The sequence below is a fragment of the Ammospiza caudacuta genome, chromosome 13 (genome assembly GCF_027887145.1).
Source record: "Ammospiza caudacuta isolate bAmmCau1 chromosome 13, bAmmCau1.pri, whole genome shotgun sequence".
Classification (NCBI taxonomy): domain Eukaryota; kingdom Metazoa; phylum Chordata; class Aves; order Passeriformes; family Passerellidae; genus Ammospiza; species Ammospiza caudacuta.
The window spans coordinates 8,976,158-8,990,410 of record NC_080605.1 but is presented as its reverse complement, the minus strand read 5'-3'; positions in this window follow the sequence as shown (position 1 = coordinate 8,990,410).

Genomic DNA, 14,253 nt, shown 5'->3' with positions numbered 1-14,253 from the left:
GTGAAGCAACAGTTTGAAGGAGCTGCAGAATCACATTTTTATGTCTTTCTTACCCAAGGGAGCATTTTCTTTCCCATTATTCCAATGAAATTTGCTGACTGACACCTAAAAATGCATGCAAATGTTCTGAAGTAATTTTAGGGTTTGACCTTACAGAAAGTCCACACAGACTGTGGGATGGAGCCCAGAATTATTCCATAGACATAAGCACAGTAAAGTTTGGGAAATAGGCTGCCTGGTCTGAATTTAGTTACTCTTCTGAGTTTCCAACAGCTTGAGAGGATATTAACTGCAGACTGTAGGTCAATCAATTCAAGGATGTTTTCCTACCTGATTCCTTTCAAATCTGCAGGATAATGATTCTCTACATGAACCATGACCTGCTCCGATTTCAGTTACTCAAACAAATTTTATCAACGTTACTCAATTGTTCAGAGGTGAAACCCTTAAAAATTAAAGTTAATAGAAGCAATTACCTATGTCTGAATTAGCAAAATAATCCTTCTCATTCTTTGCTGTTGTACCTGCACTCTGCCTTTTGGCAGGGCTGTGTTACACAGTCACCCAACCCCTCAGTGCCAGTTTGACCACAATACAAATGAAGGGAGTCATTAGACAAAATGCTTTCCATCATTTCATCTCACAAATATTGTTAAGATGCCAAATGTTATAAATATTGTTCCAGCCACTGCATTGATTTAAAGCCACTAAGTAATCATAACTGTGTACTCCCTGAGGATGTTCCAGGAAATTATGTACTAGAACCAATTTCCTCTCTAATATAGTTGTGGAAATTCAGGTCACGTAGCCACTGACCTCATTGTCTGAAATTCTGAGATCTCCAGAGCACAAACGTTTAATGTGTACATGGCAACAACATTGCTGCTCTGTGCTGATTCCTCTAATGTACATAAATCAAGTTAAACCAACCACATTTTTCATAGAAATTATTGCATTAGCTAAGCACAAGAGCATCCACAGTTCAACATTTTTCCCCTGTTGACCCTCTTGTAGAATATTGTGATAGAGAAAATACAAAACGTGGCAGATAAAGGTACATTTGTTTTTACCTATTGCCTCTTTGTAAAACGTTCATGTGTACAAACTTATTTTCAGTACATATTATAAAAACTAAAAGTCCTTATCAGTTCCAAAAATCCCGGGAGTCTTGCCAAAAACTGCTGTAAATAAAAATAGAGATAAAAGAAAGACAGGAATCATCAACATTATAAAGTCTATAATAAATAGCTGAGAATGTTTTGTGATTTATAAATATGAGATTTACTGAGTCACTGTGATGTGTATAATATTCTTAAACTGGACAGATATTGCAGCTTCATGATGAAGCACACTTCAGAACTGGCCTCAGTGAAGAGCCTTCCATTTAATTAGCAGTTTCTCTGGTACCATCCGAGACAGCAAGACAAGTTACCAACATGACTTCTGTCTCTAATTCAATCATTTATTTTGGGATTATTTCTTCATGATAGGAAGAAGAAAACAAAATACTAGATGCATTTCAAAATGGACTACAAATTAGGAGATGAAAAAACAGTCTTGATTCCCCCTCACCTCTGGATAAAACTTGACATTTTACTCCACTTTGTTCTCCTCACAGTAATTTGCTTTTATGGCCACTTTTGCCAGAGAGACAAACAATCTCTGTTGATTTATCTAGTCACCTCTGGAAAGCATTAATATTGATAGAGTGAAAATATGTCAAGCAGGTTCCTTTCCACTTAAGGAATTTTCCCCTGAATTATGGAAATGCAGAAGAAAAGAAAGAGCAATGCTGGGCTTTTTGTGTTCATTTAGAAGCTGTTTGAGAAGGGAGGAGCACATATCTGTCCACTGCACTGAAGAAAGCCCAGCAGCTTCAATTCGGGCATGCGAATATGAATGGCAGCAATGGCTTTGTTCTCATGCACCCAGTCCATAGCAGCAGGAATGGCTGTGCCATGCACATTCCACAGCAATGCAAGGGGCACAGCACTGAGAACGCACTCAGCACTGCCTGCCTTGCAGCAGCCACTGAGAACCAAGACATTGCTGCTAAATAGAAATGTCGAATAATGGACATATAGCTAGTTTTTTAAAATTTAGACACAGATTAATATCTCTGTTTCCTACCAACACTTGTTTATTGTTTGTAGTTTTTGTACAAAATGTCTAGAATTTATATTGGATTTTTTTAAAATAGCTTGCACATAGAAATAGAAGAAAAGCCTGACTGTTTTATTGCAAATACAGGGAATATTGTCTTCAACCTCATCTGTTTCAAGAGTTGCTGAACCCTGCCGGGCTGCCCAGGACCCAGGGGAACAAAAGCGGCGCCGAAGCCCTCCCAAAATGGCGCCCGCGTGTGGGGAGGCAGAGGGGCAATGGCGGACAAACCCCCCCTGGGCTCAACCTTTGCCCGAACACAAAACCGGGCAGCTGCCGGGGCTGCTGCAGCACTTGTGGAGCAGCAGGCGGGAATCTGTGGCACAGCCTGGGAGCTGCGGCCCCTCGGCGTGGGGCTCGCCCGGAGCCACGGCGCTGTCTGTGCGGGGTCGGTGCTGCCGCCCGCTGCCCCCTGCAGCCCCGCGCGGGCTCCATCGCTGCCGCTGTGGCCGTTCCCGGGCCCTTGGGCTGCGGGGGGAAGAACGGCTCTCAGCAGGCACCCAAAGGGCCCCGACAGCTCGGGCCCCGTCCTGCCCACAGGCCTTGTGAAATTCAGCCGGCAGTGCCGCTGCTCGGCCGCCGCTGCTGCCATCCAAAGCACGCCCAGAGCGAGCCCCGGCCAGGGGGGAAGCCAGGGCTCTGCCGCCACCAGGCAAAGGTGGGAGGGCGCAGCCTGGGGCCTGAGAGAGCATCGGCACTCAGTGCATAACGTGCGGCTCTGGGAAAATGTGCTCTCCGTGTTACTGCTAAAGACGGCCTCCAATAAACTAGCTGACAGTGCAAGAAATACATTTTATTTCTTCATTTGTTCCCTGTAAAAATGTCTTACACCAAAAAGTCCATCAAGTATGTTACTTTTGAAATCAATAAAACTTTTTTATTGATTTATTTACAGATTCTAGCATCTTAAAAAAGTACAGCTTGCAAACATTGAAACAAAACTAAGGTTTAATTGAGTAAAAACATTTTAATTGAGTAAAGTACTATGGAGATTACAAAGAACAAGACCTTTGGTGGATATCATAGCACATTTAGATAGCATTACATTTTCTACTTTCATAGCTCCATGTTCTACATGCTATTGATGAACAGCTTTACTAATATTCTTATTTCATGAAGATATTCTTCACAATATTCTTTACAATATTCTTATATTCTATTCTTAAAAGGAAAACTTCTTAAACATCTAGATACCATCTGCATTTGGAAAGGTAAAATATCTAGTCTAACAATGAATACTACTCTATGGCCTAGAATAAACCTGTGCACCTTGACACAGCATTACATTTGCTACTTTTATTGAACTTCTTCCTATTTACGAAAAATTTTACTTCTATTCCTGTACTATTTTTCTTATATTCCTATTCTCTATACATAAAATAAAAACTTCCTAAACGTCTAAAACACAATCTGGTTCTGGGAAGGTAAAAACATAAAGCCTGGGAATGAATACATCCAGTGCATTCCCTGGATGCAGTTCTGTCCCAAAGTTTCTTGTGGGAAGGGCTTGGCAGATGCATTGACCGTCCCTTCAATCCCGTGTCCTCTGAATTCTGCGTCTCCTTCAGAACGAGACACGGATCCGGAGGCCTAACGTCATCCAGCCTGTCACCGTAGTCTGCATCCTCCTTCTTCTCCTCCTCCTCCTCCTCCTCTTCCTCTTCCTCCTCCTCCTTCTCTTCCTTCCGGGCTCTGGTGGAGTTTCTCCGCCGTCTGAGCCATCGTCGTAGCCAGGGTCGCCGTGCCTGGGCAGCCAGTAGGCGGCAAAGAGCACGAGCAGCATCTCTGCAGAAACCCAGAACCACCAGTGCTGGCAGGCCGAGAGCCACAGGCTCTCCTGGGCGCTTTCGGGCTCCTCCAGGCTGCGCTGCAGCATCTCCAGCCGCAGGGCCATCTCCTGGCTGCGCTGCTCCTCGCGGTGCAGCATCTCCAGCACCAGGGCCATCTCCCGGCTTTGCTGCTCCTCTTGCTGCCGCAGGAGCTCCAGCACCAGGGACATCTCCTGTCTGTGCTGCACCTCGTGCTGCTGCAGGAGCTCCTCGGTCACCTGCATGCTCGGGTCATTCGTCTGCACCAGGAACTGGAACACGCTCAGCAGCGCCGTGATTTGGGTGAAGATCCCAGCCATGGTCTGCAGGAAGAGGGACAGAAGGGGCTCAGCAGGGCTGCCAGGGACATGGCTCCTGGGCTAGTCGGGCAGGACATGCAGGGCCCTGGCAATGGATGGCAGAGGGAGCTCAAGGGAAAGCTCGGGCCACATCCCTGCGGCCCCACTGCAGCTGGCACCCGCTCTGCCCAAGGTGGCCCCTGCACCCTCAGCCCAGCCCCAAAGCCCCCCATGGCAGCCGCTGCTGCCGGCCCAGGCCTTGTCCAGCAGAGCCTTCCTCCTGCTGCCGCACTCACCGCTGCCTCGAGCCGCACTGAGAGTCAGTGCTGCCGGCTGCTGTCCTGGAGCTCCCGGCGACGGTTCCATGGCTTGGCCTCCGTGATGTCACAGGCCATGGAAGCCAACGGCACAGCCTGGCCATGGAGCCCAAGGGCACAGCCTGGCCATGGCCCTTGGCCCTGCCTCTGCTGCAGGCAGGGCACGCAGCACCTGCCATCCACCGACCTGAGAGTCCTGCAGGCACCTTCTAGTGCCTCTATTGCTGCCGTCCCTAACAACTCATAACATGTAGCATAAAATCCCCACGATATTTTATGTTCCAAACTACTCAAAGACCATGATCCAAACCGAGCAGCGTTTGAACTGCAGAGTAAGCTCAGCTTTGAGCTGAATAATTCCATGCTCCTGTGCTACAATCATCGTTCTCCAAACCAGAAATCTCTAGAAACATTCCCTTTACTGGGGCCTTGTTGTTCTCCAAACCAGAAATCTCTAGAAACATTCCCTTTACTGGAGCCTTGTTGTTCTCCAAACCAGAAATATCTAGAAACATTCCCTTTACTGTGGCCTTGTCACTCTCCAAACCAGAAATCTCTAGAAACATTCCCTTTACTGTGGCCTCTAACCCCCTGATGTAAGCCAAGGTGCAATGAATATACACACACATGCATATATTCTGTTGGAACATTTTCTGTATTTATCTCCAAAGATAACATTTTCATGGCAGGAAAAAATCCCTTTAGAGGTACTTCTAAAGTTTTTCCCATTTTTGCTCCAAAGAATAATCTGAGCAAGAAGCTCTGGAAATGGAATATTAACAGAATGACTAATTCAGCACCACGTAAGGCAGATGGACATGTAAGGGCTCTGCTCTTCAGAAATATGAACCTAGTTTAAAAACGGTGACTCCTACCCCCACCAAAGCAAACTAAGTTGCATCAGTAAGTGAAAAATTAAATGCAGAAACAAACAGATGAAATGTCATTAGCTGCAATATTATGAAAATGTCTTAGCTTTTTTTTAAGTGGGTCAGCGTGTTGCCAAGAAAATGTTTAGGCCCGACGGCAAGAGGCAAAAAACTAACTGATGATGAGGAGCTACAAAGTTGCTGAACCCTGCCGGGCTGCCCAGGACCCAGGGGAACAAAAGCGGCGCCGAAGCCCTCCCAAAATGGCGCCCGCGTGTGGGGAGGCAGAGGGGCAATGGCGGACAAACCCCCCCTGGGCTCAACCTTTGCCCGAACACAAAACCGGGCAGCTGCCGGAGCTGCTGCAGCACTTGTGGAGCAGCAGGCGGGAATCTGTGGCACAGCCTGGGAGCTGCGGCCCCTCGGCGTGGGGCTCGCCCGGAGCCACGGCGCTGTCTGTGCGGGGTCGGTGCTGCCGCCCGCTGCCCCCTGCAGCCCCGCGCGGGCTCCATCGCTGCCGCTGTGGCCGTTCCCGGGCCCTTGGGCTGCGGGGGGAAGAACGGCTCTCAGCAGGCACCCAAAGGGCCCCGACAGCTCGGGCCCCGTCCTGCCCACAGGCCTTGTGAAATTCAGCCGGCAGTGCCGCTGCTCGGCCGCCGCTGCTGCCATCCAAAGCACGCCCAGAGCGAGCCCCGGCCAGGGGGGAAGCCAGGGCTCTGCCGCCACCAGGCAAAGGTGGGAGGGCGCAGCCTGGGGCCTGAGAGAGCATCGGCACTCAGTGCATAACGTGCGGCTCTGGGAAAATGTGCTCTCCGTGTTACTGCTAAAGACGGCCTCCAATAAACTAGCTGACAGTGCAAGAAATACATTTTATTTCTTCATTTGTTTCCTACAAAAATGTCTTACACCGAAAAGTCCATCAAGTATGTTACTTTTGAAATCAATAAAACTTTTTTATTGATTTATTTACAGATTCTAGCATCTTAAAAAAGTACAGCTTGCAAACATTGAAACAAAACTAAGGTTTAATTGAGTAAAAACATTTTAATTGAGTAAAGTACTATGGAGATTACAAAGAACAAGACCTTTAGTGGATATCATAGCACATTTAGATAGCATTACATTTTCTACTTTCATAGCTCCAAGTTCTATGTGCTATTGATAAACAATTTTACTAATATTCTTATTTCATGAAGATATTCTTTACAATATTCTTTACAATATTCTTATATTCTATTCTAAAATGGAAAACTTCTTAAACATCTAGATACCATCTGCATTTGGAAAGGTAAAATATCTAGTCTAACAATGAATACTACTCTATGGCCTAGAATAAACCTGTGCACCTTGACACAGCATTACATTTGCTACTTTTATTGAACTTCTTCCTATTTACGAAAAATTTTACTTCTATTCCTGTACTATTTTTCTTATATTCCTATTCTCTATACATAAAATAAAAACTTCCTAAACGTCTAAAACACAATCTGGTTCTGGGATGGTAAAAACATCCAGCCTGGGAATGAATACATCCAGTGTATCCCCTGGATGCAGTTCTGTCCCAAAGTTTCTTGTGGGAAGGGCTTGGCAGATGCATTGACCATCCCTTCAATCCCGTGTCCTCTGAATTCTGCGTCTCCTTCAGAACGAGACACGGATCCGGAGGCCTGGCGTCATCCAGCCTGTCACCGTAGTCTGCATCCTCTTCCTCCTCCTCCTCCTCCTCCTTCCGGGCTCTGGTGGAGTTTCTCCGCCGTCTGAGCCATCGTCGTAGCCAGGGTCGCCGTGCCTGGAAAGCCAGTAGGCAGCAAAGAGCACGAGCAGCATCTCTGCAGGGACCCAGAACCACCAGTGCTGGCAGGCCGAGAGCCACGGGCTCTCCTGGGCGCTTTCGGGCTCCTCCTGGCTGCGCTGCAGCATCTCCAGCCGCAGGGCCATCTCCTGGCTGCGCTGCTCCTCGCGGTGCAGCCTCTCCAGCACCAGGGCCATCTCCTGGCTGTGCTGCTCCTCGTTCCGCCACAGGAGCTCCAGCACCAGGGACATCTCCTGTCTGTGCTGCACCTCGTGCTGCTGCAGGAGCTCCTCGGTCACCTGCACGCCCTGGTTATTCGTCTGCACCAGGAACTGGAACACGCTCAGCAGCGCCGTGATTTGGGTGAAGATCCCAGCCATGGTCTGCAGGAAGAGGGACAGAAGGGGCTCAGCAGGGCTGCCAGGGACATGGCTCCTGGGCTAGTCAGGCAGGACATGCAGGGCCCTGGCAATGGATGGCAGAGGGAGCTCAAGGGAAAGCTCGGGCCACATCCCTGCGGCCCCACTGCAGCTGGCACCCGCTCTGCCCAAGGTGGCCCCTGCACCCTCAGCCCAGCCCCAAAGCCCCCCATGGCAGCCGCTGCTGCCGGCCCAGGCCTTGTCCAGCAGAGCCTTCCTCCTGCTGCCGCACTCACCGCTGCCTCGAGCCGCACTGAGAGTCAGTGCTGCCGGCTGCTGTCCTGGAGCTCCCGGCGACGGTTCCATGGCTTGGCCTCCGTGATGTCACAGGCCATGGAAGCCAACGGCACAGCCTGGCCATGGAGCCCAAGGGCACAGCCTGGCCATGGCCCTTGGCCCTGCCTCTGCTGCAGGCAGGGCACGCAGCACCTGCCATCCACCGACCTGAGAGTCCTGCAGGCACCTTCTAGTGCCTCTATTGCTGCCGTCCCTAACAACTCATAACATGTAGCATAAAATCCCCACGATATTTTATGTTCCAAACTACTCAAAGACCATGACCCAGACCCAGCAGCGTTTGAACTGCAGAGTTAGCTCAACTTTGAGCTGAATAATTCCATGCTCCTGTGCTACAATCATCGTTCTCCAAACCAGAAATCTCTAGAAACATTCCCTTTACTGGGGCCTTGTTGTTCTCCAAACCAGAAATCTCTAGAAACATTCCCTTTACTGGAGCCTTGTTGTTCTCCAAACCAGAAATATCTAGAAACATTCCCTTTACTGTGGCCTTGTCACTCTCCAAACCAGAAATCTCTAGAAACATTCCCTTTACTGTGGCCTCTAACCCCCTGATGTAAGCCAAGGTGCAATGAATATACACACACATGCATATATTCTGTTGGAACATTTTCTGTATTTATCTCCAAAGATAACATTTTCATGGCAGGAAAAAATCCCTTTAGAGGTACTTCTAAAGTTTTTCCCATTTTTGCTCCAAAGAATAATCTGAGCAAGAAGCTCTGGAAATGGAATATTAACAGAATGACTAATTCAGCACCACGTAAGGCAGATGGACATGTAAGGGCTCTGCTCTTCAGAAATATGAACCTAGTTTAAAAACGGTGACTCCTACCCCCACCAAAGCAAACTAAGTTGCATCAGTAAGTGAAAAATTAAATGCAGAAACAAACAGATGAAATGTCATTAGCTGCAATATTATGAAAATGTCTTAGCTTTTTTTTAAGTGGGTCAGCGTGTTGCCAAGAAAATGTTTAGGCCCGACGGCAAGAGGCAAAAAACTAACTGATGATGAGGAGCTACAAAGTTGCTGAACCCTGCCGGGCTGCCCAGGACCCAGGGGAACAAAAGCGGCGCCGAAGCCCTCCCAAAATGGCGCCCGCGTGTGGGGAGGCAGAGGGGCAATGGCGGACAAACCCCCCCTGGGCTCAACCTTTGCCCGAACACAAAACCGGGCAGCTGCCGGAGCTGCTGCAGCACTTGTGGAGCAGCAGGCGGGAATCTGTGGCACAGCCTGGGAGCTGCGGCCCCTCGGCGTGGGGCTCGCCCGGAGCCACGGCGCTGTCTGTGCGGGGTCGGTGCTGCCGCCCGCTGCCCCCTGCAGCCCCGCGCGGGCTCCATCGCTGCCGCTGTGGCCGTTCCCGGGCCCTTGGGCTGCGGGGGGAAGAACGGCTCTCAGCAGGCACCCAAAGGGCCCCGACAGCTCGGGCCCCGTCCTGCCCACAGGCCTTGTGAAATTCAGCCGGCAGTGCCGCTGCTCGGCCGCCGCTGCTGCCATCCAAAGCACGCCCAGAGCGAGCCCCGGCCAGGGGGGAAGCCAGGGCTCTGCCGCCACCAGGCAAAGGTGGGAGGGCGCAGCCTGGGGCCTGAGAGAGCATCGGCACTCAGTGCATAACGTGCGGCTCTGGGAAAATGTGCTCTCCGTGTTACTGCTAAAGACGGCCTCCAATAAACTAGCTGACAGTGCAAGAAATACATTTTATTTCTTCATTTGTTTCCTGTAAAAATGTCTTACACCGAAAAGTCCATCAATATGTTACTTTTGAAATCAATAAAACTTTTTTATTGATTTATTTACAGATTCTAGCATCTTAAAAAAGTACAGCTTGCAAACATTGAAACAAAACTAAGGTTTAATTGAGTAAAAACATTTTAATTGAGTAAAGTACTATGGAGATTACAAAGAACAAGACCTTTAGTGGATATCATAGCACATTTAGATAGCATTACATTTTCTACTTTCATAGCTCCATGTTCTACATGCTATTGATGAACAGCTTTACTAATATTCTTATTTCATGAAGATATTCTTCACAATATTCTTTACAATATTCTTATATTCTATTCTTAAAAGGAAAACTTCTTAAACATCTAGATACCATCTGCATTTGGAAAGGTAAAATATCTAGTCTAACAATGAATACTACTCTATGGCCTAGAATAAACCTGTGCACCTTGACACAGCATTACATTTGCTACTTTTATTGAACTTCTTCCTATTTACGAAAAATTTTACTTCTATTCCTGTACTATTTTTCTTATATTCCTATTCTCTATACATAAAATAAAAACTTCCTAAACGTCTAAAACACAATCTGGTTCTGGGAAGGTAAAAACATAAAGCCTGGGAATGAATACATCCAGTGCATTCCCTGGATGCAGTTCTGTCCCAAAGTTTCTTGTGGGAAGGGCTTGGCAGATGCATTGACCGTCCCTTCAATCCCGTGTCCTCTGAATTCTGCGTCTCCTTCAGAACGAGACACGGATCCGGAGGCCTAACGTCATCCAGCCTGTCACCGTAGTCTGCATCCTCCTTCTTCTCCTCCTCCTCCTCCTCCTCTTCCTCTTCCTCCTCCTCCTTCTCTTCCTTCCGGGCTCTGGTGGAGTTTCTCCGCCGTCTGAGCCATCGTCGTAGCCAGGGTCGCCGTGCCTGGGCAGCCAGTAGGCGGCAAAGAGCACGAGCAGCATCTCTGCAGAAACCCAGAACCACCAGTGCTGGCAGGCCGAGAGCCACAGGCTCTCCTGGGCGCTTTCGGGCTCCTCCTGGCTGCGCTGCAGCATCTCCAGCCGCAGGGCCATCTCCTGGCTGCGCTGCTCCTCGCGGTGCAGCATCTCCAGCACCAGGGCCATCTCCCGGCTTTGCTGCTCCTCTTGCTGCCGCAGGAGCTCCAGCACCAGGGACATCTCCTGTCTGTGCTGCACCTCGTGCTGCTGCAGGAGCTCCTCGGTCACCTGCATGCTCGGGTCATTCGTCTGCACCAGGAACTGGAACACGCTCAGCAGCGCCGTGATTTGGGTGAAGATCCCAGCCATGGTCTGCAGGAAGAGGGACAGAAGGGGCTCAGCAGGGCTGCCAGGGACATGGCTCCTGGGCTAGTCGGGCAGGACATGCAGGGCCCTGGCAATGGATGGCAGAGGGAGCTCAAGGGAAAGCTTGGGCCACGTCCCTGCGGCCCCACTGCAGCTGGCACCCGCTCTGCCCAAGGTGGCCCCTGCACCCTCAGCCCAGCCCCAAAGCCCCCCATGGCAGCCGCTGCTGCCGGCCCAGGCCTTGTCCAGCAGAGCCTTCCTCCTGCTGCCGCACTCACCGCTGCCTCGAGCCGCACTGAGTCAGTGCTGCCGGCTGCTGTCCTGGAGCTCCCGGCGACGGTTCCATGGCTTGGCCTCCGTGATGTCACAGGCCATGGAAGCCAACGGCACAGCCTGGCCATGGAGCCCAAGGGCACAGCCTGGCCATGGCCCTTGGCCCTGCCTCTGCTGCAGGCAGGGCACGCAGCACCTGCCATCCACCGACCTGAGAGTCCTGCAGGCACCTTCTAGTGCCTCTATTGCTGCCGTCCCTAACAACTCATAACATGTAGCATAAAATCCCAAGGAAATCCTAGAACATACAGCAGAACTTTTATTGGAAATAATCCCTTCATATTTCAGTAGTTCTCTTTCTGTAGGTTTGTCTATATCTATATCTATATATCTTAGGAATGTTAAATATATTTCATAAATATATAAATTACATTTATATTCCTCAACAAGTAGTTATTAATATGCAGCTCTGTCAATAAACAAGACTTTTTACGTCCTAAAGCTTTCTTCCCCACGTTCCTTCACTTACATACTGCAATGATTACAAAAAGGGAAACTTGACTATTTCTTAGTGAGCAAAATTGACCTGTAAGAAAAAATAAAATGTAATAGAAGTCACAGTAGCAAACAAATATTCATTGGTTAAATTTAGAGCATATATGCTTGGAAAAATATGCGTAAAATGAGGTATCACAAATACCACTTTTCAAAGTGTGACACAAGGTTCATTACATTTCTACTTTGTAACACTCATGACCAATTATCTTTTTTATGTTAATTTTTTCTCAGATATTTTAGTATAAGGATATAAGGCTTTTACAGCTTGATTGCAGATGAAGATGGCTAAATTCACAATTGAATTTCAATGAGTGGCAATTTCATTAACTGCTAAGTGTACCCAAATAAAGAATGAGATTTTAACATGCACTAAATTGATTACAATGTACTATTGGGAAACAGCTTTTGAAACAACCACCTAAGGCATAAAAAACTGTGATTCAAATAGTGAACACAACTATAATTGTGGGTTTTTTCCAATATCAGTTCACAAAAACAAGGTGAATTAATGTAGTTTCTGAAACATTTTATAAAGAAGGATCTTTATATATTCCTCTTCTGAGATCTTTTTCCTAATAAAAGACAAAGACAACAAAACATCAGAAATAATCTCAAGAGTGTAGTATTTTTTTTGCTCCATCCCAGTGGAACAGAAGGCCTCTGTAACATATCTGGAGATTCAGATTTCTTTTCACAGTCCTATTCCTCCAAATTTAGTTTTCCTAAATCACTGGGGGCCTTTTAAAATCTGTTACAGTTTTGTAACAAAATGAAACCAAACAATACCTAAAAAGAAAACCAAGTTTTGCTAATGCATTCTCAGTGCATGCTTTTCCCTGACATCTGGTACCTGATTCACATCCAGTTCAAATGTTCCAAGCACCTAAACTCTTTATATTCATAATTCCAACCATTTTAAAATCCAGACTCTGTCTTAACGACCATGACACACAAATAATAGTCTCAAAATCACATGGTTCTTCAGAGACTTTGAATTTTGTAACTGATCTTGGAGCATACTAAAGGTGCTGACCTTTAAAGTCTGTAAAGACTTTTATTATTTGTACCATTATTTTCTCTCTGATTTTGAGATACTTATAAAACTCCCAAATCTGCTCCTTTTCCTTATTCTAATGAAGTGACTGATAGTGCCTTAATAATTCTACTCACAATCTCTTTGCTGTTAAAGATATGTAGACCTTTATGAAAAACTCAGATCTTTCTTTAAGTCACACGTATTTAACTCAATCTTTTCTCATAAATTATTCCCTTATTATCCAAGTAACTTTTCATGCAGTTTTTTAAACTCATTCCAATTTCCCTAATAAGCATCAATCTTGAAATGCTGATAGAAAGACAGATAAGGAGATCCAGTTTTATGGGACATATAGAACTGGCTGCCATGCCCATGTTGGCTTAAGATAACTATTAAAGGCAACAGTGACTGTGAAAATGGGATGAAAAAGGCAAATAATCCACCTGATAAATCTGTAACCCCACTGTTAGGGCAAACTGGCTTATTACAGGAAAAAAAATCCTGTACCTTGTATATACTAAGTAAAAGCTTATGTCAAGTCAATAACTTGCTGGTTTGTAAATGCTCAAAATTTCAAAGAGTGCTGCTTGTCCAAAATGTAAGCTAGAAAGTGTAACAATTTATCTCTTCTCATACAATCTGTAATTTTAGAACTAAAGAGAATACCACAGGTCTCACAGTAGGAAACAGCTGCAATTTTACAAAAAACACATCAAAGCAAGATGAAGGACTGAACCTTAGTCAAGGAGCTGTATGGTTCAGAGCACACATACTACAATTAAAAATGCACTAAATTTTATTCAGATGGGGAAAAATAAGAAATACTGAAGTCATACTTTCTGATACAATCATGTGGTCTATATACAACCTAGAGTTAGGTATGGAAATTCTTCCTCATGGAGCTAAAACTGAAATATTACAATTCATACTAAAATGCATCCAATTATGCTGCCATTTAAGAAAAAGGGAGAAAAAATAAAAGAGAAAGACTAGATTTCAAATTGCTTATAATTTTTTAAGTGAAGAGAACCAAAACTGTGTTGTAGGAACAATCTTATCGTAGGAATTTATTAATAAAATTAACCCTAAGAAGAAAAGTCTTCAAACATAGCCTACTTTGTGTCTCAGGATTTCTTTCACACACTTATGTTTCTTAAAAATTCTGCAGAGCAGCACATGTTTAGCTGCAGTCAAGTCTATTTCAGATGTGAGTTTGTGGCCTGTCAGAATCCTGTCATAGGTGGAAGCCTGAGGATCCAACATGCCCTTGGTTGAATCCATGTGCTCTCCAAAGCACAATCATCTTTGGGATGTATTTTCCTTCTACTGCTGGATTTGCCTCTAATAACCTGAAATAAACTGTGCAATATGTACTCCTCATGGAAGTACTAC